Source organism: Loxodonta africana, chromosome 14, assembly GCF_030014295.1.
Source record: "Loxodonta africana isolate mLoxAfr1 chromosome 14, mLoxAfr1.hap2, whole genome shotgun sequence".
In the NCBI taxonomy this organism is placed as follows: Eukaryota; Metazoa; Chordata; class Mammalia; order Proboscidea; family Elephantidae; genus Loxodonta; species Loxodonta africana.
In genome coordinates, this window is record NC_087355.1 from 46,542,192 (window position 1) to 46,564,693 (window position 22,502).

Genomic DNA, 22,502 nt, shown 5'->3' on the forward strand with positions numbered 1-22,502 from the left:
GAGTTGTGCAACATCAGTAAACGAAGGTCTCGAAAGCTTGACTCCATCCACATCAAGGTGGACTCTACTTTGAGGAAGCAGCTCTTCCCCAGTTGTCTTTTGAGTGCCTTCCAACCTGAAGGGCTCATCTTCCAGCACACTATATCAGACAATTTTCCGCTGCTATTCATAAAGTTTTCACTGGCCAATTCTTTTCAGAAGTAGACTTCCAGGTCCTTCCTAGTCTGTCTTAGTCTGGAAGCTCAGCTGAAACCTGTCCTCCATGAGTACCGGTGGCATAGCTTCCACCATCACAGCAGCACACAGGCCCCCACAGTATGACAAACTGACAGATGCATTGTAGTCTCTTGCCTTGTGGTCATTAATCCTCAAAGAGGCTACACCAGGCGTCCTCACTTGGTGATGGCAGCACTCCAAGAAGGAAAGGTCACATTTATTGATTTCCCATTGGCCAAGGCCAGTCACATGGCCCAGGATCAATGAGCAAGAGAACTACACAACAGCATGACTACCAGGAGGCTTGGTTCACTAGGGCCGTTAGTGTAAAAATCTACTGCACCATCTGTTTTATGGGCATAATTACACAAATAATATGTGACTATTATCCAGAATTTGAGAAAATACAGATGATAATAGAGTATAATAATCATTCCAATTCGTTGTTGTTGTTAGCTGTTGTCAAACTGACACCCACTCATTGTGGCCCCACGCACAAGAGAACTAAACACTGCCTGGTCTTGTGCTATCCCCATGCTCAGTTATAGCTCTGACAGTTGTGATCAATAGGATTTTAACAGGCTAATTTTTGAAAGTAGATTACAAGGTCTTTCTTCCTAGTTGCATCATAACAACACCCAAGCCTCCACTGACAGATGGGTGGTGGCTGCATGTGAGATGCATTGGCAGAGAACTGAACCCAAGTCTCCCACATAGAAGGCAAACTATCTACCACTGAACCATCAATGCCTCATTCCAATTCTTTACCCCTCCCTTAATCCGTGCCCTTTGCCATATGACTTTACCTACCCTGGACTACATCCTCCCACTAAAGAAGTAGAGTATATTTGCCTGCTCCTTGGCTTTGTGGTAGCCATATTGACTTGCTTTAGCAAACAGACAGAAAAAGAGGAAATGTCCATATGCCAGTTTCCTAAGGGGCTTTTCATGTATCTGCAACCCAGGCCCTGTTGTCACTGCACCTTGTGGCCAGGCTGCCCTGTCCAGGATTTTGTCTCCTGATGCTCCCAGAGCTATCCCTCCTCAGGTGTAAACACAGCACACGCACTTCCATCACACTTCCGTGTTTCAAAGCCATGTGTTACCTATGGCTGGAACTGGAGAGAACGATCCCATCTCTATAGGGATCAAACTGCTGTACACAGGCTTGTTGAAGTCTTTTCTCCTGCTTTCTCCTTTTTCTCCCCTGGACACTAGTGTCACTAACACTTCTCTCTGGTGCCCTTTTTCTCCCATGCTAAACACTCATGCCAACAGACACAGAATTCAGCTTTTCCACTCTGGTTACATAAATGCGTATACCTTTTTACTGAAATACGATCACATGACACCAATGTCTTGGCAACCTGCCATTTTTACTTAACATTGTGTCATCAATGTTCTTCCATTTCTGTAAATACAGAATTAAGTTGTCATTTGTAATAGGTGCGTACTTTAAATAGCTTCATATATGAGCCTTATTTTATTTAAACAGTTCCCTATTATTTAACATTCTGTTGCAATATTTGCTTACAAATAATGCTGCAATAAAATTCCTTTTACATTAATCTTTGTCTATCTGTCAAGTTATTTTCTGCAAACTCATAGAGATAGAATTGCACTCAGAAAATGTTTTTTAAAGGCTTTCAATACGTATTTCCAAACTACCTTCGAGAACCACCGTATCAATTTATACCCACCAGTATGAGCGCTTACTTTTTTACTCCCGTGAGGGCAACATCTATTGCTCTTGTAACCTCTGCCAATTGATAGAAGAAGAAGTTTGCGATTCAGCATGTATCCTTCAGTCACTTTTCTGTTTCCTTCAGTCCACTTTAAAATGACTGAGTTGCTTCAAACTGCATTTGTAAAATTCAATAGAATGGAGACAGCAAGAATAGAGGATGCTAATGAAACCAGCAATGAGCTCACAGAAAGAAAGAGAGTGAGGAAGGAACAGATGCAGTGTTGGGGCACTGTTGGAATGGTAGTGCCTGATGAATTTTATTTGGCATGTTAATTTGAAGTGGCTCAGATGGGAGTGGATTCAAACACTGGCTCAGGCACTGTAAGTCAGTGCTCAAAGAAATTGGAAATACAGGATGGAAATACCAAATGAGTAGATCTGGGGAAACGTAAAATAATACATCAGGGGCAAAAGTTATCCCAGCAACATGATATTACAACAACAAAAACAGTCAGTTACCGTTGAGACAGTTCCGATTCATGGCAACCCTGGGTGTGCAGAGCAGAACTGTTCCATAGGGTTTTCAAGGCTGTGATCTTTCAGAAGCAGATCACCAGGCCTTTCCTCCGAGGCAGTTCTGGGTGGATTTGAACCACCAACCTTTTGGTTAAGAATTGAGTGCTTAACTGTTTGTGCCATCCAGAAACTGAAGGAGGGAAATAAAATACTCAAAAATATATATACACTGGGGAGTAGCCATGTTAGATACGGGCTTGCAGAGTGAAAAGAAATGAGACCAGCTGAGGCTAATGACTTACTCACAGGGTGGTGCCTGCCATATTGGTCTAAGGTGGAACTGGGTACTGCAAGCTACGGGCAGGTCCACCTCCATGTTATCTACAGTGGGTGGTCATTCTAAGAAAGGGAAGAAATGCTCTCTCTGGGATGTCAGTTAGATGTTAAAATAATTAAAAGAATAACATTTTGTCTGTCACTTTCTTTACATGCTGGTAGAGGGCAAATGGTACACACTGTCAAAAAAAAAAAACCTGTTGCCATCCAGTCGACTCCAACTCACAGCGACCCTACATATCATAAAAAAAGAAATAAAAATAAGCATGCCATCTGGACCACAATCCCACTTCTAGGAATTCATTCTAATTCAATGATTTAGCATATACTCAAACTTTGCTACAAGGATGTTCACTGGATCACTGTTTATAAATTATGGTAAAATCCATTTGCTGAAACAATTTCAAGTGATGTTATTACAGGAACATATTTACTGACATGAATAGACAAGCATTATACAGTATGATACAACATTTTTGTGTGTTTACAGTCTGTGGAGGTTCCATTAAGGATGTGAACCAAAACCAAACCCACTGTTACTGAGTCAATTCCAACTCATAGAGTCCCTGTAGGACAGAGTAGAACTGCCCCATAGGGTTTCCTAGGCTATAATCTTTACAGGAGCAGATTGCCAGGTCTTTCCTCCTGTGGAATGGCTGATGGATTCGAACCGCTGATCTTTCAATTAGCAACCTAGCACTTAAACACTGACCACCAGTGTTCCTTACATTAAGGACAACTATCACTAATTCCTGCATTTTACCAGCTCCTTAGTTATCTCTTTTTATGCTTACTTAAAGAAGTCCTACTATAAGGCTATTCGAAGCCCTAGATTTTGAACTCGTACTTTTGCTTGCTCTGTATCTTCTTCTCCAGAGTGCAATTAACCTAAGAGCCTGTGGAACTGAGAGCTGGAGGGGGAGGGCGGGATGGAAATTATAGCTACACCTTGAATCTAGAATCATTACTTCCTCCTTCAATCCCTGTTGCTGAGTTTGACCCAATGAACTTAACTCTTAGGATGAATTCTTTCTCAGGGACCCCATAGATCCTCCTTGACATTTGGCTTCTATTAAGAGAACATCACCCCAAACACATACAGGCACACACAGTTTGCCAGACATAACTGTATATGTCTGAACCCCAAGTCTGGACATGTTTTTGCATTCCTTTTTCATAAAGCTTCTCGTCACCATGTGAATCACATGGAAGCAAATAGATATTTGGGAAGAGCAGGAGACAGGTGGGAGGGTACACCTAAGAACACATACCCGACATATCTGGCTCTTATCTCTGGCCTACTCAAGGCATTCTATTACATATGTTTGTATATATCACTGTGAAATACATCAATATGACGTCCAAAAATGTCAATGGTCTTATGTAGCCTGGTAGTGAAGTTATGGGTGATTTTTATTATCTTCTTATTTCTTATCCGTGTATACTAATTTATGTATAATGATCATGTATTTCTTGGGTACTATTAAGCAACCAAAGTAGTTTTCTAAAGGTGCACTTACACATTCAAGCTCCCTGAGGGACTGAATTGCTGGGCTCAGGGCTGTGGGGACCATGATCTCAGGGAACATCTATCTCAATTGGCATAACATAGTTTATAAAGAAAATGTTCTACATTCTACTTTGGTGAGTAGCGTCTGAGGTCTTAAAAGTTATGAGCAGCCATCTAAGATACTCTAGTGGTCTCACTCCTGTGGGAGCAAGGGGGAATGAAGAAAACTCAACATACAAGGGAAAGATTAGTCCAAAGGACTGATGGACCACATCTACCATGGCCTCCACCAGACTGAGTATAGCACAACTAGGTGGTGCCTGGCTACCACCACTGACTGCTCTGACAGGGATCACAATAGAAGGTCCTGGACAGAGCCGGAGAAAAAGGTAGAACAAAATTGTAACTCACAAAAAAAGACCGGACTTGCTGGCCTGACAGAGACTGGAGAAACCCCAAGAGTCTGGCTTCCGGACACTCTTTTAGCTCAGTAATGAAGTCATTCCCGAGGTTCACCCTTCAGCCAAAGATTAGACAGGCTCATAAACCAAAATGAGATTAAAGGGGCACAACAACCCAAGGACAAGAACTAGAAGGCAGGAGGGGACAGGAAATCTGGTAATAGGGAACCCAAGATCGAGAAGGGAGAGTGTTGACATGTCGTGGGGTTGTTAACCAATGTCATAAAACAATATATGGACTAACTGTTTAATGAGAAACTAGTTTGTTCTGTAAACCTTCATCTAAAGTACAACAACAAAAAAAGTGCTCTTAAAAAAATGGATAAGATTTCGAACAACTACTGGAAGGTTTCTATTTGTTCACCTCATTAATTCTGTTGTGATGGCTATCACTTTGGTTCTTTATCCCAGTGCTACCGACTCAAGGGCTTTTGCATCACATAGAAAGTTTTAATCAGAGAGAGAGAGAGAGATCCAATCCATTATTTATGGCCTATTTGTTTGAGATTGATAATTCTGATGAGTAATGTGGAAAGAATAGGTAAGATATATAGATTTGAAAATACAAGAAAAAGCCTTCCAGGAAGACTTCATGAGGCATTTTGGGAAAGCAATTGGCTGCCACTGGATTATTATAAGGGGGCTGTACAAATAGGGGAAACCCTGGTGGCACAGTGGTTAAGAGCTATGGCATACTACAGCTGCTAACCAACAGGTTGGCTGTTTGAATCCACCAGATGCTCCTTGGAAACCCTATGGGGCAGTTCTACTCTTTTCTATAGGGTCGCTATGAGTCGGAATCAACTCAACAGTAATAGGTTTGGTTTTGGTAGAAATAGGCAGGTTCGTAGTGTGATGAAACTGGTCAAATTTATGATCAAGACACTGGCTTAAAGTCAGGAAGGTAGATCGCAATATGATTCCGTGCAGAGAAAAAATACAAATTCCATGCAGAGACTGAAGGGTGGGGTAAAAGAGCTAATGGCAGATTCCGATTTACTGTAGAAGAAGAGAAACTGGGCAGTAACCATGGGTTGACTCCTTCAGCTTCTGTTCATTTTTCCCCATCTGGGAAGAGCCGACGTTCAGCTCCTCCCACTGTATGTGGTGCCTGGTAGGCTGCCGCACCCTTCCGATCCACCAAGCCTTAATCTCAGGAGTGACTCCACGTCCACGAAGGCATTCTGCCACCGCTTGGTCCAATCTCAACCCCACCAGCCTCCTCAGAGATGGGGGATGCCAAAGTTCTTTTGCAAGGATGTAGTGAGAGTTTGAGTCATACTCTTGCTTAAGAGGATACTCTATGCATTTTCAGACGTATGACTAACTGGGCAAAAGTTTAAAAAATATAATTCAGAATAACACAGTGTTCAACAGGAGAGTTGTTCTTTGCTTCTCATGTTGTTTAAAGGACTTGGGAGGAGGGAGGAATGGGACTGGCCTGAAATATGGAACACCATAAAGAGACAGATAGAGAATCTAAGTCCCCGAATGGCATTTAATTCCACGTTGCTGTTTTTCCTGGTCTGGTTTCAGAAATCCTCTGACAGTTGGACTATTTGCTATTTAGTCATTTTACTGTACTAGTTTCTCTGACAATCAACAGGCATTGCCTAATTTCACCTTCAAATTAATAAAAAAAAAAAAAAGACCAAAGTAGACTACAACGTCAAATATAAATTTAATCTGATGGGATTTTTTTAAAAAAAACATTTTCAGAATAACACATAAGTAAGAGTGGCAAATACACAGGGTTGGAAGACATTTAAGTACATTCAGATTTTAGCCAAAGCAGCTTGCAATAACTAGATTTACAAAAAAAAAAAAAAAAAAAACCTAATTGGAGGCTTTCACATTAGGTTCTGAAACACATTTTTTGGTCCCCTTGTGCCTTGTTTCCAAGATGGTAGCACCTGGAAAAACATGCAGCTTGATTTTCGTAATAGATATGAGCTCAGATAGTAAGGACTGCATTACACTACCTCCTTTGAAATGGGTGGCAGTTATTGCCGGAGTCCAAGTGGCTGAATCGTACGCTTGGAACTAGAAGTATATTCATCTGTTTGTGAAAACCACCAGGCATAGACTGTTTCCACACAACACGCTGTAGAAACTTGCAAGTCTTCTGTTACCAGCAAGCATTGAAGCCAAAACCAAGCAAGAGTATGCCAGATAATTGCTGCTGTTTTCCTTGACCCTTTATTTTGAATGCTGGACCTTGCATTACTACACATTCTTTCCTGAGTGAGAACCTTTTGCCAGACCAAAGAGAGTGTCCTTCGTGAGGCAGTGACGATTTCCACCAAATCTTTGACCCCCCCAGAAGTGTCTAGTATGTGCTCGCTTTTCATGATGACTTGATGAATTACCCCAGGAAACTTCATTTCACTCTGCTTGCTAAAATGAGAGTAATTAGAACAGCCTTTGACCCCTTCATCTCTGTCCCTCTTGGTCTACAGTGAGCTGTGAAATGTGATAAGTTAATTCTTAAATATATACTTTCATGCCAAGAACAAGTATCTCCTATTTGATTTGCTTTTCCCCCACAGGAACTTGGTATTGTTTATTTAAGAATTTGACATCCAGCTTTTTTGTCAGATGAAATTGAGAAGAAATGTCCTCCAGATGACACAACTGCCCTATCAATAGAGGGTTCATGAACTTGTCCCTTATCAGAATATCTGTAATAATAACTGGACTCTTTTGCTCCATGTGGAAGGGACCGTTTTCATTATTAATTTGAGCTATGAGCACAACAGGACTAGAGAACATGGTCAGCTTCTTTGTAGTAAAATACACAAGCATGCTAAGGATTACATTTGAAAGTTATGTACTCAATTGTTCAGGTGTTTGGAAACACACTCTTTGAGCATTTTGGGGTGGATAGTGGGCTAAACACCTGAGGCTAATTGAAGCCACCATGAGTTCACCTAAATGCATGAATTTTTCACCCCTTTTGTTAATACACTTTTTTTTCTTTCCGGATTATATGGGTAGTATATGTATACTGTATAAAGTCCGGGAAATTAAAAGTATAAGGAAGAAAATTAAAATTATTTTTAATCTTACCTACAGAGATAACTTCTAAAATCCCAATATATCTCTTTCCAGTCTGTACTTTATGCACATTTCCTTTAAAAAAAAAAAAAAAAAAAAAGGGTTCATGAAGAGTTTTGGTTTAATTTCTTTTTTACTTTTTATCATGAGTATTTTCCCATGTCATTAAACATGTGTCAAGAATATGATTTTTTAGTAGCTGCAAGGGTTTCATAACACAGGAATCATTTCCTATCATATCTAGGGTTGCAGTGACCAAATGGCACCACGTATTTGCCAGGACTCTATCAGGTGCAAGACATACAAACACAAATAAATGTGAATTCATTTATTCCCATAACTAAGAGCTCCCTTTACGTATCAATGGCTCCAGGCTTTCAGATACTCTCATAACGTCTCTCCCTCCTTCCTTCCTCCCTGCTCATCTTTCAGCTCTATGTGCTTCTTCTTGACTTTGTACCCAAGTGTACTCTGTCTATGTGGGAAGCAAGACCACGTGGAACTGACATCCCAAGCCTACACCTGCCTCACAGATTGAGATCAGAGAGAAAGAGAAAGGGCCTTTCTGAATTGTCCCATCAAGCTCCATGGAGGCCTGTGATTGGCCTGGCATGGGTCACCTGCTCATCTCTGAACCAAACCCTATGGCCAGGAGGATGGAGTGCTCTGATTGGCCAAGTCTAGGACACATCAGGGGCACATGCAGGTTCAGCTCCATGGAATGGGGTCCTGGGTGGTAATGTTGGAAGAAAAGTCTACGTCCTCTTCCCATTGCTTTTCTTTCCTTATCTTAAAATATGTCCTTACTAAGTATCAGCACCAGTTCAGCAGTGTAATTCAAACCTTACTTCTCGTATCATATCTTCAGATAAATGCTTCTCAAAGCACAATTGTGAACAGTGCAGTAAAAGCCTCAAAATTGTTTTCCCTGAACTCAGAAGAAATATTAATCCAGAGTCATTTCATGAGAAAAATATTTATCTTTGTATTTTCAAAATTTGGGACTATCATTAGGATTGTCAGCCAGTTTGGTAGATACCAAGTGAAGATAGCTCAAGTCTACAATGTTGAATGGGCTACAATAGCTTGAAGAGTCAACACCTAGAATTACAAGCCTACTTCACTCAGTGCTGCCACCAGCATCAGTATTCATTGTAGTACCATTCTTCTCAGATAGAAAAGTTAATATATAGTTGCACGAAGTTGACATGAGTCGGAGTCCACTACATGACAACTGCTTATCTCTATTTCCCTCTCCCTGGTCTCTCAGTTCTGTTTTCTGAGATCACTTCCCAAATAAACCGCCCACATGCATACCTTAGTCTCAGCCTTAGCCTTGGGGGAAACTCAGACCAAGACAACTACGGCACACCAATTGCATAGTGTAGTACCTGAGATAAAGTAGTTATTCAATAAATACTTTTAAATGAACACACGAGTCAAGTATAAATGAATGAAAATAATTGCCAAACCAGGAAGTGAGTGCAGAGGCAAGAAATAATTCATTTCCCCATTTGATACAATAAAATTCAGTGCTGCTTAAACTTACCAGCTCAGCAAAGCCTCCTCCCTTGCCATGCTGGTGGCCTCAGAAATGTGATTTCTTATTAGACAGATGGATTTTCACCAAGACCTGTGTATGTAGTCCTCCCTACACACACACCACCCTTTTGAGATAGTGTGGGATAGTGGAACATGAATGGGCTTTGAAATTAAAACTGTTTCACTTTACCAAGTTCTCTAAGGTACAGTTTACCTCTCTGTAAAAGTGGAACATGAATATCGCTTTACAGTGCTTTTATCAAGACTTAAAATTAGCTTTAGAGCCAATGCCTGGCACAATAAAAAAAACAAACTTGCTGCCATCGAGTCCATTCCAACTCATAGAAACTCTACAGGACAAAGTAGAATTGTCCCATAGTGTTTCCCCATAGGGTTTTCAAGGTTGCAAATCTTTACGGAAGCAGACTGCCAGATCTTTCTCCTGTGGAGCAGCTGGTGGGTTTGAGCTGACGACCTTTTGGTTATCAGCTTAACCACTGTACCACCAGGGCTACTCCTGGCAGAGTTGGTCCTCAGAAGGATTGGTTTCCTCTCCCCAAAATGTATATTCTCTATCATGGATTGTTTTGTGTCCCCCAAAAGTATCTGTCAACTTGGCTATGCCATGATTCCCAGTGTTGTGTGATTGTCACCTGATGTGATTTTCCTACGTGTGGTAAATTTTATCTCTGTGATGTTAATGAGGCAGGATTAGAGGTAGTTATGTTAATGAGGCAAGACTCAATCTACAAGACTAGATTGTGTTTTAAGCCAGTCTCTTTTGAGATATAATAGAAAGAAGCAAGCAGAGAGGTGTGGGGACCTCATACCACCAAGAAACAAGAGCCAGGAGAATAGCACATCATTTGGACCCTGGGTGCCTGCGCTGAGAATCTCCTTGACTGGGGAAGAGAGATGACAAGGACTTTCCCCTAGAGCCGACAGAGAGAGAAAGTCTTCTCTTGGAGCTGGAACCCTGAATTAGAACTTCTAGCCTCCTGAACTGTGAAAGAATAAATTTCTCTTTGTTAAAGCCATCCACTTGTGGTATTTCTGTTATAGCAGCGCTACATGACTAAGACACTCTCTTTCCTTCCCTTTCCAGCCAACCATTCACATTACTTTGGGGATTTGTTCATAAACTTGCAATCCATGGCTCTGAACTGAATGCTTCATGAAGGAATCTTATAACTGAATTCATTCATCTTCACAGCCTATGGACTTATCACACACCAACTGGGGGTTCCATTACTTTAAAGAAAACCTTCTTGGGGTCAAGACCTTTATAAGCACACAAAAGAACCTTTCAAAGGCTTCATGGTCCTAGAGAACTTAGCCCTCTAAGCACAGTGCATCAGGGGTCCTGATGAGAGGTGAGTATGTGGATGCGGGGTGTCCTGTGAGACTACTACTGCTCTCCACCTGTCTCTGGCCATTTGTGCCTTTTGTCTGCTTGTGCTCTCAAAGGTCAGACCCTTGTGAAAAATACTTGCTCTATTAATCATCTTGGAAAACTGTTCCAGACACATTTTCAGAAGAGATGCAGTAAGTTTTGTCTGCAGAGTGCACCCTGGGAAAAGAGTTTCCCTTCCAAAAAGCAATTTTACCTCCAGGCAAGCCTTCTCTTTTTTCTCTTACGTTACTTTTTTTTTTGAGCAAAGAAATTTTTGTACATTCTGAAGGCATCGTAAGGCATGGCCACCCCATTGGCATAGGAATGTCTGTGCGCTCAGGACATCCATTCCCAATTAGTGGGTTTCACATGACTGCTGGTGTTGGCAACAGATCAATACCCAGCTGGTGCCCAGTATTTTTGGGGAACAGTAGAAAATTTAACCATTATTTGTCATGGCCTCGGAGATGGAGTAGTATAACAGAGAGCTGCAAGTCCAAAGCTAATGAAAGATGACCCAGTGGTTACAGTGACTGACAATCTGAATAACAATTTTTATACTCACATTATATACTCTACTTTGTTGTATATTAGGGAACTAGAACATAGGCTACCCTTCTCCTTCGTCCTCCTCAGTACATTACAGCTTTTAGATCTTCAAACATGGGAGAGGTGCTTCTATCCATCTTTTGAATGAAAGCCAGTCTCACCTACCTTCCTTGGCTGGAGTCCCTGCTTGGGATACCAACCAGTAGGAAATCATTTCATGTGTGCAGTGGGGAAGCAAGCAAAGAAGATAGAAGCTCCAGGGCTTGCTCCTGTCTCATATAAAATTCTTATCTTTTGCCTTTTCTACTTGTATCTTCCAGTTCTCAGATGATCTAATATCCTAATCCTTGTGGCCAATTCTTGATAACAACAATTGATCTAATATCTAATCTAATATCCTAATCCTCATGGCCAACTCTTGATAACAGCAATGAGAAAACGCCCTGACAGATGTGTCATTCACTCGTTAAGCACATCTCATTCTCACACTATAAGAGTAAGATTTTTTTTTAAATCAATACAATATCTGCTATATTTCGGATATTATTTTAATAAATCTGTGTCCTGAATGAAACCAGGATTTATTTCTATAATTCTCACTTGGAATGAGAAATAAGTGATGAACAATGTCCCAATGGGAGAGGCCCTTCAAATGGCCATGCCAAGGGAGGTAGAAGACCACCATGTTCAGCAAAATATTTCACACCCTGGACTGTTTCCCAATAGGATGCAAACCAGATGAAAAAAACAATGCAAGCTGCTCAGGAGACTGTCTGGAGATCTCTGTGAGTGGCATCTGCAACAGAGGAATGTTTCTTCCCTCTCAAATTCTTCCTCCCATGTATGTGCCTGACTTGCAACTGAGTCATGTTTTTCAAAAATGAATGTGGGTGTCGTAGCCAGTACTCTGTGGTCTCTAACTTCATAAATAGCTCGTTCCAAAAGTACCTAGGCACAGCTGAGACCAGACGGTGTCGTGAGTGGCTTAATTCCAAACTCATTTCAATGTATCTTATTTTATTGTCCATACTTCAATCTACTGCCACTGTCTCACATGATCCTCTTAATCAGCTAAAAGAGCTTTCAACAAGGAACCATCTTTGAACAATAGAAGTAAGGACTAGGAAGTGGTAGCCGACTTGTAACTGGAGTATTTTGAAAGTAGTCCTAACACAATGTTCACCAAGCCTAACCACATATGGTAATTTGTTGAGTCAACTAATTATCATGCAGCAGACAGTGAGCACCGAGCACCTATTAAGGGTCAAGGACTGTATTAGGTTTCAGGCAACAGAAATACCTCTGAGGAGATCTCAGGGACAGAAATGTCAACTTTCTCAGTAGGGTGATGTTTGAACAACTATCTCAAGTGAGATCTGGAGAAGGTGCCACAGGACAGCTGGTCTTGAAAAAGGAATAGAAGCTTGCCTGTTAGGAAAGAAAGAACATGGCCATTCCAAGAAAAAAGGCTCTGATGAGCAAAAGCATGGAGGTGTGAAAATTATAGCATGTTCAAAGGACTGTAGAGTCTGCTGTGTCTGGAGAATGATTCATGGGCAGACCATGGCAGAACATGAATATCTTCAGGCAACTGCAAATATCTGATACTTTCTGAGCTAGATAAATCAGGGAAGATTTATTGTAAGGAGGTAGGGATAGTTCATTGAACTCAAGGGCAAGAGGCACACCTAGGCTTAGGAACAGGAATGCTATCAGGAACTGAGGCAGGAGTCCTCCCCTCTACTTCTCTCTTTCTCCTTCTGAGCCATGAAATCACTTATTTCTGATGAAGCTTTGCTCTGTGCTACTCTCCCTGTGACCCAGCATCTCTACTCACTTGATTATCAAACATGGCCCTATTGTGGTCGTCCCAAATGATGGTCTGAGCTTTCAGGCTCACAGTCCGTATAGTCTTACTGCTTGGCTCCCACACAGCTTAATGTTCTGGACTAAATCTACATTTCAGAGAGATTAAATTTTATTGACCCAGCCTGTATCCAACAGCTTGTACCTGAGTGACTTGAATTCATGATTCTAAGAACTGCCGCTTCTAGGCTATGGGCAAATGAGTGATTTAAGAGAACATGGGGCTGGATGAAAAACTTGGATCTATAGTGCAAGAAGCTGGAGAAGTAAGCTGGGGCCATTTTGGGAAGTAACTGCTTATTTCTCAGCACTCAGAAAGTTCTGGGTTTTATGAGTCATTAACCAAAATATCGGATAATTAGATTTTCATGTCTTCCTTATACCATCCCACTTCCAATTTTCTCTTTCTGTAGAAGCTGATCATCAGAAATTTAGTTGGGAAGCTATCAATCCAACACTATAAGGAACTTAAACATCTTACACATGTGATTCAGAATAACATAATTATAACAATAAAACCAAAAAACCAAACCCACTGCATCGAGTCGATTCCGACTCATAGCAACCCTATAGGACAGAGTAGAACTGCCCCATAGAGTTTCCAAGGAGTGCCTCACGGATTCAAACTGCAGACCTCTTGGTTAGCAGCAGTAGCACTTAACCACTACGACACTGGGGTTTCCTAAAATAGCTTGCATTTGTTAAGTGTTTAATGTATATCAGGCACTGTGCTAAGTATTTACATGCATGATCTCATTAAATTTTCACATTACCCTACAAGGTATCACCATCCTTTTAAAGGTACAGAGAGTAGAGAAGTAACTTACCAAAAAAGACGAAACTCATATGCTTTATATAGATCCAGGATTGAAACTAGAGACATCTAACTTCAGAACTTGTGCTCTTAAACTCTACCTAACATATTCAGCCTCCATAAGAAGGCATTTCTGCCTCTGAGGCAGCCCAGCCCATTGGTAGACAGCTCTGAATTGTTCGTTCATCCATCAATTTAACAAGAATGTATGTGCTCCTCTTCTGTGCTCACTGAACTCTTTATGTGCTCAGCTGCTATCCAAAAGATTGGGAGTTCAAGTCCACCCAGAGACAACTTGGAAAGAAGGTCTGGGAATCCACTTTTGAAAAATCAGCCATTGAAACCTCTGTGTAACGCAGTACAACCTTGACACACTTGGGGTCTCCATGAATCAGAGTCAAGTCAACTGCAAATAGTTTTATGGTAGGACCTAGGAAAGGGCTAACTTCATGGAGTGGATCTGTGCAATCACAAAGTGCCCTGTGCTCGAAAGTCCCCACATTTGGTTTAATGCTCTGCTGTAACTGTCTTGCAATTCTCAATAGTTTTATCTTGAACTTGTGTTTTGTAAGTGAAGATCCATGGGGCCATGCAGCATGCATGTGAGCAGAGAGATCCGCATTTTTTTTTGCCTGTCCATTTGCGTATGGCATTTGTGATAACCCATGAACACAGAGTTTGGTAGATCCACGATGTATTCAGTGAACTCAAAGTGACTACAACTTAAGTGTGTTCCGTCTACAACTGAGTAGGGTGGAGAGAAGGTCCTGACAGCCTGAAAGGCCTTGCTCTTTGTCTGAACCAGAACTTGCTTTGAATGCAGAAAGCAAACAATGGATTTCTAAGAAACGCCATCACATCTGTTCTTATTCGTGTTACTTCCCCGTATTAACCAAAACACTTAAGACTGAAGCCATGGCATAGAAGGAAGGGTAAGGATAGGGCAACCCATAGTTCCTCATCCTTTCAGATCTTCCTTATCTGTTAGTAAGGTGAAGGTGGAGAGTTTGGGTAGAACATACCAAGCGGTGGAATAAAAACTGTTGAGTTAATTTTGCACAGTGTTTCCACTTTTCTGTTAGGAATGAAATGCGCATGCATATACAAGCTACAGAATATGAACTGAGTTATTTTGGTGGTTTCATATATGAGTTAAATGCTCTTACATTTTCATTTAAAACTGCCATTGCACAATATAAAGATGAAGAGTAAAATCCATGCTAATAATTTACAATTTTTCTTTACTTCGAATGCCATTAAATAGCCAATAAAAAATGCAATGGCAAATTGAGAAGGACAACAGAACAAAGGGAAATGTTTTATATCTTAGTAACTTAATAACTGTAGCAGGACTCCTGCTTTTTGAACAAGACATCTAACATTTTCATTTTGCACTAGGTCCCACAAATTATGCAGCAGACCCTGACCTGGAGATGTGTGGGGAAACAAAATAGATCCCCTGTCTTCATGGAGCTTACTTTCCACTGGGAAGAACAATGAAAAAGAATTAATAAATAAACAAGGAGCTCTGACTCTCATAACTGCTTTGAGGTAATAAGTAGGGTAACGTGGTCAAGGGTAACAAGTGGCGGGGCTCTACATGAGCTTGAGTGGCAAAGAATGCCTCTCCAAGGATTGATCTTTGAGTTGAGACCTGAAGTAGGAGCAGTTAACCACTACAATGAAGTGATATTCCTCTTAATATTTACACCCACTATTCTGCACTCTGAAGTCAACCACAACAAGCCTATATTCCCTCTCACAGTTTCAAAGATGGCAGCCAGTTCTCCTTCAAGCTTCCTGCTTCCTTCCATGGTGCCTCCACCCCCGGTGACCCTCCTCTGGCCTCCCTGTCAAAGAAAGTTCCAGAGACTTTTCTCATCAAAGCTATCAGTAGACTAGGACAGGTTTAGAGTAATAACATGAGGTGTCTTTCTTTCTGCCCAAGAGTCCTGAGGAGCCCAGAAACAGAGTCCTTGGAGGAAAAATTCCCTCTTTCCAAGCCACTTTTGGGAAAAGCCACCTGACCAAACCTTCTGCTTTGTTAGTCACAGGAAAGACAGTCACATCAAAAGGAAGGGTAATTTGAATGAGCCCAGATGTTTCACTTAAAAACCCAAGCAGGCATAGCATTTGAGCAATTTTTATTTTGCAGTCATTTCTTTTCATGTCACACAAATACTTAAAAGTGGTCTAGGGAGACAGCATGTCTTAAAAAGTGACAATTGCAAATGGCAGCAAATAGCAAATACGGTAATAACTTGTCATGTTTAACACAAAGTTACAGCAAAAGCAAGCTGCTTAGCAGTCTGCAGATGTGGACTTAAAGGTAGAGAGCAGCTAGCTAAATGCAGGCAGGTCACCAAGCATTTTGGCAAAGGATTATAAGAAATCCTACCTGTGGTAGAACATTTACAATAAATAAAATATTTCAAGAAGAATTTAAAGATGTACAAGATTTACTATTTGAGAGTTTTTTCAAAAGCACAATTGATGCCTCCCTCAAAGGAGTTAAGAGTTTTGCCAAGTGAAGGGGAACATGACTATGTAGAGGATTCTAAACCAGGATTTTATTTATTTATTTTACAAAAGGAATGCTGTATTTGGCGGCTCTCTATATTCTAGTGCACAGAAGTTAGTAAACTGAAGAAATAGCAGGGGATGCTTCTAGAAAGCCTGTTACGTCAATTTCTGCCAAGACCGTTTGAAAGTAAATCCCTCTCTCCTATTTGTGGTGTCCTGGGTGGCACAAACTGCTAACGTGCTTAGCTGCTAACTGAAAGGTTGGAGATTTGAGTCAACCCAGCGGTGCCTTGGAAAAAAGGCCTGATGATCTACTTCCAAGAATTCAGCCTTTGAAAATCCTATGAAGCACAGGTCTACTCTAACACACATTAGGTCGCCATGAACTGGGATCAACTCAACTGCAACCAATTAACTGGTCCTACTTGTGCCAAAAAAAAAAAAAAAAATTTTTTTTTTACTTGTGCTATTACTGAAAACAGACTGAGTCTGACAATTAAAAGTTAAACAAGCAAAAGGTAAATTTAGGCATTTAGGTCTAGTACAATATCACTAAATATTTGCTGAATGAATAAAGGGATAAAAAAAAAAACCCAAGAAGCTTAAGCTAAAGGACAGTCTGCTGGACTGGGCTAAGGGGAATGCTAAGCACTTTTCAAGGGCATGGGTATATGTTCTTACACGAGCATATACATAAACAGTTGCCAAATCGACTCCAACACATGGCGACCATGTGTGTCAGAGTAGAACTGTGTTCCACAAGGTTTCCAATGGCTGACTTTTCAGAAGTAGATTACCAGGCCTTTCTTCTGAGGTGCCTCTAAGTGGACTCGAACCTTCAACCTCTTGGTTAAAAGCAAGTGTGTTAACCATTTGTATCACCCAGGAACTCTAAGCATATACTTACATTCAGCACGTGTGAGATAGTAAGTCCTAACTACATTCCAGTAATACATTCGAGAAGTTTGGTGTAAGCATGGAAAGGCTGAGCTCACTTGCCACAAATGAGACACCTGTGGTCAAAAGGGAAAAAAGCAGCTTTGACCATGTATTCCAGTCAGTAGCCAAGAGTGGCGTGCGGCTGCCATCGCCTTAGCCTGTGAAGGGTTAGGGCTGTGACCTCTGAAGGCAGGCTCCTTGTGTGATGTAAAACAGGAAGTGATTCCAATACTGACTATTCTTCAAGCTAGTCCCCACAGCCATCACCAATGTATTAGATATTTGGCAGCAGTTAAAGCAGAGTGGGCTGATTCTATTTATTTTTACGCCGTCAGATGGGGAAAGTCAATGACGAGATTTACCGAGCTGCTTCCTCAGATCAAGGACTTTCGGGAATTGCAGGCCTGAGAAACCCAACCTGTTGGAGTGTTTGTTGTTCACACGATGATGTTCTCTTATGGCTGTGACAAAACACCTGAATACAAGGAACTGGAAACTTGATGAGGGAAAAAAAGCAAAGATAATTTCAGAAGTGCAGTTATTTATATTAAAACTGGACAGATGCCTTTTGAAGAAGACAACCTTCATGCAATAAAATATTTTGAAGAATTAGAGAACGATTGATGAAAATCGAGTTGCTATTTCAGAAGCAAATTATGGGCTTTGTTGAATTACAATCACAATTTCCAGGAATGAACAAGCATTTACTCTGAAAGGGTAGCACAGTTTAAGAACCTCTTACTGACCTCAAGCAAGCTGTTCCCATCAGCAATTTTGTTGAGTATATGGATCCAAGAACTAAGATTTCCATGAAATGTCACAGACTGGCTAATGTTTGTATTTCCCTTGGTTTGTTAAAATGCATTGTGCTTCTTCACGCTTCTAGAAATCAGAGTCACTATCAATGTGACAAACCTGAATCCTGCATTAGGATGTGTGTCCTGACTCAATATTAAAAACGATTCAATTTCTTTAAAATATCAGCATTCTCATCAGCATGTCCAAAATTGATCAGAAATATCATTGGACATGTACTGTATACACATGCAGGAATAAAACTGATTAAACTGTTATTATTTGGAGGGATTTAAAAATAAATTGTTATGGCTTTAGTATTCCATAATTTTGATTAGGCAATTAACTTGACTACTGGCATTCTCGCCTCTGCCCCTTGGGAATTCTAATCATGTGGCTTACTACCAAAAATATAATGAGTTTTCCAGTGCTAGGGCCTAACATTTGCTGAGAGAGAATGGTGCCTCAGAATTTATTCCTTCCCCTCAGAGGCCACTTTGTGGTCCCTCTGGACAAGGAGTAAGATCCATCTGTTTATCTTTAGCCTTGTCCTCACTGACAGGCTCTCTCGCACACTGGCAAAGCGATGTCTGTCACTTCGCATTTCATGGAGGACTTCACCCGTCCCCTGAGTCCCATGACCTTCGTGACTCAGACATTCATGCTTTATTCCCCTCGGCGCTCTCTGGATCCAGGAGACTGAGGAGTGACATAAATGACCAGCCATCAGCTGGTTCTGAGAAGACTTCCAAGAATAACTGCTACAAAAACTTTAACAAAACTATGAGTTTTTAAAGATCTAGAATATTGTCCATCACCCAGTCTAGAATGGAGGCCATAAACTGGGGGCCAGATCATCCCACAGGCATGTTTTGTTTGGCCAGGCTAGTGTTGGCCTGCAGAGTGTTTAAAAAATATTTAATTAGTTCCCAATGTTTAAAAATCAGGAGATTTCACATAAAAAAGTCCAGATTCCTGGCATGGCTAGATTTGGTAGCAAAGAGCCTGCATTCCCACCTGGCAATAATCGCTGCAGCTATAGAGCAATTGTCCCATCCCAGGCAGAGGGAAGATCAAGAACAAAGGGTTGGGACAGGAACTACTTGGACATATTTGTGAAATAGAAAAAAGGCCAGTGTGGCTGAAGAATAATGAAAAACAGGACTAACGGAATGAGCAAGGATGTTGGAGAACTGGGCAGGAGCCTGATGGTGTTGGGTGTGTAGGCAACAGTAAGAGTTTTGAGCAGGTCAAGGACAGGACTATCCTCTATCTTGCATGTAGATAGAGTTCTACAACGTTAGTATGAACTCTGAAGGCTTGTGGCCACAGTTATGAAAAGACATGGATTTTCATCATACTACAAATGCAACACTTTGAATGCACTTACATTGAAAAGACTTCATGGGTTTTTCTGAGAAACTAAGTTGTTGTTGTGTGCCACTGAGTCAGTTCAGACTCATAGCCACCCTGGGTGACAGAGTGAAGCTGTCTCATGAGTTTCCGAGGCTGTAATCTTTACTAAAGCAGATCACCGGGTCTTTTCTTCTGAGGAGCAGCTGGTGGATTTGAACCACCAAACCACCCACCTTCAATTAGCAGCTGAGTGCTTAACCATTGTGCCACCAGGCTCCTTTGAGAAACTAAGTACTGCACAAATATTCACAAACCAAACCTGTTGCCATCAAGTCGATTCCAACTCATGGCAACCCCATGTGTTACAGATTAGAACTGCTCCTCAGGGTTTTCGTGGAAAGCACAAATGATTAAGCACTCCACTACTAGCTGAAACGTTGGCGGTTGAACCCACCTAGACGTGCCTCAGAAGACAGACCTGGCAGCCTGCTTCTGAAAGATTACAGCGTTGAAAACCCTGTGGAGCAGTTCTACTCTGCACACATGGAGCCACCATGATTCTGAATTGACTTGATGGCAACTAGTAACAGCAACAGTCTTTCTGGAAGCAGATTACCGTGCCATTCTTTTGAGGTGCAGCTGAGGGGATTGAAGCTACTAGCTTTTAGGTTAGTACTCGAGTGCAAAACATCTGTGCCACCTAAAAACCAAACCCACTGCCATCGAGTCGATTCTGACTCAGAGCAACCCTGTAGGACAGAGTAGAGCTGCCTGATAGCATTTCCAAGGCTGTAAATCTTCAGGGAAGCAGACCGCTGCATCCTTCTGCCTTAGGGGGGTTGGTGAGTTCGAACCACAGACTTTTCGGTTAGCAGCCAAGTGATTAACTACCGCACCACCAGGGCTCCTTTTGTGCCATCCAGGGACCTACAAATGTTACATCTGTACAAAATGCAGGGCTCCGGCTGTAAATTTATTATCACATTTTTGTTTGGGCGTCTGGAAAAGCAGCCAGTTTGTAAACTGAGCATTACCCCTACAAGCTCTCAGAGTTGAGAGAAGCAAGAGAGGATGGTGAGTGAGCTGGAATAAGTCCAAGGGAACTTCTTGGAGGAACGGGAAGTTCTCAAAATCATTCTGCCTGTTAGGAAAAGGGCGAAAAGCTAGATAATTTCTTTGGCTGAAGTCATCTGACTGAATTTCCATTCTAATGAGTTAACAACATGCATTGCAAATATACCTCTTCTTCACCTGACTCTTCTCTCCTGCACTGGCCATTAGCAAGGCTGTGGGAGCCCCTGAACCGATGCTAAAATACAGTGAAATTTGGAGAGAGACCCTGGTGCTGAGGTCTAGAGCAGACACGCAGCTTCTTTAGACAACAGCTTGATGACGTTTCATCCCTGGCATATGGCTACTGCTCTTTGAGTGCAGATTTTTGGGATTATGCATTTTGCCAGGCTATTGTGTGCACCCACCCCTGCCACCGCCCAAGGCACAGTTTGAGTCCTAAGAGGCTGTCCCTTTTCACCTTGCCTTCCACCCTGTCAGAGGAGAGCACTAATAAACAGATCTGTGACAGTTCTCAAGGCCTTTCCTTTGGAGAGTTATCAGGCAGCTACAGCTTCCTGGACTGGAATTGCATTACCTGAGGCCTAAAGAGGGTGCTGAGAAAGCTCACCTAGCTATGGGGAAACTGATAAAAGGTTTGAATGGTTTCTGAGCATTGTCTTGGGAGCTCAAGTTCCCTAAATAGGCCCTGAAATTGAAGGAAGCCCTGGTGGCACAGTGGTTAAAGCGCTCCACTGCTAACCAAAAGGTTGACAATTCGAACCCACCAGCTACTCCATGGCAGAAAGACTTGTCAGTCTGTGAAGATGACAGCCTTGGAAATCCTATGGGGCAGTTCTAACCTGTTCGACAGGGTCACTGTGAGTCGGAATCGACCCGACTTCAGTGGGTAAGGCTGGGGCAGAGTCCTTGGGTGGTGCAAACTGTTAACGCAGTCTCCTGCTCACCGAAAGGCTGGAGATTTGAGCCTACCCACAGATGCCTTGGAAACTCTGGGGGCGTAGCGGTTAAATGCTGCTAACCAAAAGGTCGGCAGTTTGAATCCACCAGGCGCTCCTTGGAAACTCTATGGAGCAGTTCTATTCTGTCCTATAGGGTCGCTATGAGTCGGAATCGACTCGACGGCAACTGGTTTGGTTTTTTTTTCCTTGTTTTAGAGGTGCCTTGGAAGAAGGCTGACAAATCAGCCTTGATAGTTTTTTCTGAAATAAAAACCCATTGCCATCCAGTCGATTCCAATTTGTAGCAACCCTGTAGGACAGAGTAGGACTTCCCCATAGGGTTTCCAAGGAGTGGCTGGCAGATTGGAACAGCTGACCTTTTAGTTAGCAGCCGAGTTCTTAACCACTGTGCCATCAGGGCTCCTGTTTCTGAAATATTAGCTTTGAAAACCCTATAGAGCAGTTCTGCTCTGACACACATGTGAATGCCAAGAGTCAAAAGCAGCTCGAAACCAATTGGTAAGGCTGGGTCAATGTGATGGCAAATAACTACCTTGGTACTGAAGAATTCAATCTATTATCTTCCGAGAAGTGACCGCTACTTGAAATACAAGTTAGATTTTTTAATTTCCATCTGATTTTTTTAATAAGGCAAAAGTCACATAGCAAAAAACTAACCACTTTCAAGTATACAATTCAGTGACATTTAGTACATTTACAGTGTTCTGCAACCATCACCTCAATCTAGTTCCAAAAGCTTTTCTTCAACCCAGAAGGAGATTTTGTACCAAGTAAGTAGTCACCACTTCTCAGTACGCTCCTCCCCAACCCCTGGCAACCACTAGTCTGCTTTCTGCCTCAATGGATTTACCTATTCTGTATATTTCATATAAATAGATTCATATAATATGTGACCTTTTGTTTCTGGCT